The following is a 3,350-nucleotide window of genomic DNA, read 5'->3' on the forward strand; positions in this document are numbered from 1 at the left end:
TATTTTTAGGAGAGACGGGGTTTCACTGTGTTAGCCAGGATGGTCTTGATCTCCTGATCTCGTGATCAGCCCGCCTCAGCCTCCCAAAGTGCTAGGATTACAGGCGTGAGCCACTGTGCCCGGCCCACCCAGAGCATTTTTTCCTCAGAATGCTACAAGTGCACATGTGTGTATAAAAGTCCTCTGATAACTTAAGCAATGGGGGGAATAAAATGTATGTAATTTATTTGTATTTTATTAATGTTGGAAGCAATTTATTATTTTTCTCATATGATAAAATATTACACATTTTTTTTAATCTCAAAAGAGTTGTTTGTGATTACTTGTCCTTGTCTTCCACTCTGCATGTCCTTGTCTTCCACTCATTCCAAAACCCAATCCAAGCTGATTGCCACCCTCTCTCTGTGCTAAAATAAGCTTCCTAGGGTCAACAGTTACCTCAGGTTTCTAAATCCATTGGATATGTTTCCACTGTTGTTCTTACGTCTCAGTAACATGACAGCTGCCCTACTCCCTCCATCCTGAAATGTCCCCATCTCTTGCAAGCTTCTAAGACAATACCCTCCTGTGTCTTCCTCTGACATTTGGGTTGTCCTCATCCTACTCATTCTCCTTTACTCTAAACTCAACAACAGGAATTAGTCTAGTTCCTGTTGTCTTCTCAACCTTTACTCCATATTTTCTATCGCCTATTCAGATATCTCCTCTGAGCTGCAGACCAGCAAGTCAACATCTGCTTCAAATCTCCATGTAGATCTCAACTCAGCATGACCAAAGAAGACCTCTGGATCCCCCCTCCCTGGCTGGGCCTCTTCTTCTCTTCCCTATGTGAAAGTTAATCAAGAAATGTGTCATTCTTGTCATAGCCAACTAAAACAGAGAGATCAGGGGTAAAAGCACTCAGGGAACAAAACATTGCTCCAAGAATGTAATTCTGTGCAAGCCTGGCTGCTGAAATTGCCTCCTGCACCTGACACAGTTTTATCTAATAGCTGCTGAAACTATCTCCTGTGACTTTAAGAATAGTTGGCCAGGGGTGGTGGCTCACACCTGTAATCCCAGCACTTTCGGAGGCCCACATGGGCGGATCACAAGGTCAGGAGATTGAGACCATCCTGGCTAACACAGTGAAACCCCATCTCTACTAAAAATACAAGAAATTAGCCAGGCGTGGTGGCGGGCACCTGTACTCCCAGCTACTCAGGAGGCTGAGGCAGGAGAATGGCATGAACCCGGAAGATGGAGCTTTCAGTGAGCCGAGACTGTGCCACTGCACTCCAGCCTGAGCGACAGAGAGACTGTCTCAAAAAAAAAAAAAAAAAAAAGAATTGTACCTGTTACTGTCACTTACCAATCAAAACTTGTCAGCTCCCTCAAACCTTATTAGTGCCAATGAACTTTCTCAAAGAGCAATATGCAACATTTCTCTTTTTATAAAACTTCTAACTTTCTCTTTGTTCATGGGACATACTGAAGGCCAGTCGGTCTGTGTGCACGCCCCCCAAATTGCAATTCTTTCTTCCCAAATAAAATGTTTTCATTTCAGAGATTTGTCTCTGTATTTTATTTGACTTCAATAACTCAGTGACAGCCACCACATCCATCCAGTTGTACAAGCCTAAAACCCAAGAAAGCTCTTCCCTCTCCCTCCCTATCCATTCGTCATCAAATCCCATTGATTTGCCTCGTTCTCCTCTCACAGGTCTGCCTGTTTCTCTCCATCCCTAGCACCATCTTTTGGTGGTCCACTGCAGTCATTTTCTAACTCATCTCTTCCAGCAGCTAATCTTGCTCTGCTCCATTCTGCTCCTTACTCTGAAATTATTTTTAACATATTTTTAAATGTAAATCTGACCCATCTTCCTCTAACACCCTTCATAGGCTTTCCATTGCTCTTGGGCTAATGGGAATGACTATTATTTCTCTCTGCCCTCATCCAGTTCCACCACCTCCTCTTCCTCCATTCTTTGCCACATGGTTCCTGGTTCCTCCTCCCCTCTGGGTCCTCCCTCTCTGTGCCTAGTTAATTCCCATTTAACCTACACACTCAGCTCCAACATGACTTCTTTGGGGTTATGTTCTTGAAGCATCTCCTCAAAATAAGCCAAGTCCTCTGATTTACATCTCCAGAGCACTCTGCATGTTTTCCTTTTAGAAATTGTATCCTGAGCCATACTGATTTGATTATTGATTCCAAGTGCAAATAAGGCAGGAACCGCATCTCTTTTGCTTACCATTTTATGCCTAAGACCTTGAGATCCTTGCTCTCCATCAGCTATTGTCAGCTCTCATGAGCTCCAAGCATAGTAGCGTCACAGACTATTGAGTCCACGCTCTGCAGGAAGGTGAGGAGGCACAAGTGTCCCCACTCATGTAGGAACCCGGAATGGCTTCTGTGTTTTGCATTTCCAAAAAGGGTTAAAGGGTACATGAGACCACTCTACACAGGCAGAAAGGAAATAATTTATCGGTTAAATAGCTCAGGAGAAAATCTCTGCCTCACTGTGTGGAAGTCACCAACAATGTTACTTCTTGTGTTGCACCTTCAAGCACATTGGCTACAACCACCCGAGAATGTCGATTAACTATTTTTTGTCTACTCTGTGCAGAGCATATACCCATTCTATTCATTGTTTCATTTAAAAGCATGTATTGAATGTTGATTTTGCGCAAAAGCACTGCGTCAAGTACTGTGATGGGCAGGCGATGGATAATAAGATCTATTGTTTATGGAGGGTCTACCATGTTCCAGGACTATAAATTTTAAGTGGCATTTACAAGCAACACTTCAAGTAAATTACCATCTTATGAAAAAGCTAATAATTAATAAACCATAATAAAACCATAATACAAAACCAAAAGAAGCAAGCCGGCCTTTATAACCTACATTATTGCAGGTCCTTAACATAGTCAGAGTTAAAGGCCTTTGACAACTTCATGAGGTCTCAGAGTTCTAATTAAAATGTACTCTTCTAGGGTTCTTAATTACTCACCAGGACATAAAACTAATTACAGCTCCCAGTAGCCAAATATATTGGCATTAGATTAGAAAAAAACAGAGTTCTTATTCAAACAACTGGTTATTTGGATGATAACCTGGTTATCCTGTGGTGAAAAAAATCCAAGCACTGGTTACTGAAGAAATACTCATCAGAGTGCCTACCATGTGTTAAGGGCTGTAAACACAAAGGTGATAAAGTCGTGAAGCTGCCTTCAAGGTCAGGTTTGGGGAGACTCATGAGATCAAGTAAGAGTTGTAAAGAGACACTGAGTAGAAAGTGGCACACAGGCCAGGGGCAGTGGCTCACGCCTATAATCCCAGTACTTTGGGAGGCCGAGGCAGGCAGATC

The 3,350-nt window shown here is 42.7% G+C and overlaps 1 protein-coding gene across 3 annotated transcripts in view; it reads right to left on the minus strand.

Annotated features, from left to right (window-relative positions):
- GDA (guanine deaminase) overlaps positions 1-3,350 on the minus strand; it is a 121,742-nt gene that overhangs the window by 108,031 nt on the left and 10,361 nt on the right. The gene's annotated exons all lie outside the window — the stretch shown is intronic.

This window comes from Colobus angolensis, unplaced genomic scaffold (assembly GCF_000951035.1).
Source record: "Colobus angolensis palliatus isolate OR3802 unplaced genomic scaffold, Cang.pa_1.0 Scaffold257, whole genome shotgun sequence".
Lineage (NCBI taxonomy): Eukaryota > Metazoa > Chordata > Mammalia > Primates > Cercopithecidae > Colobus > Colobus angolensis.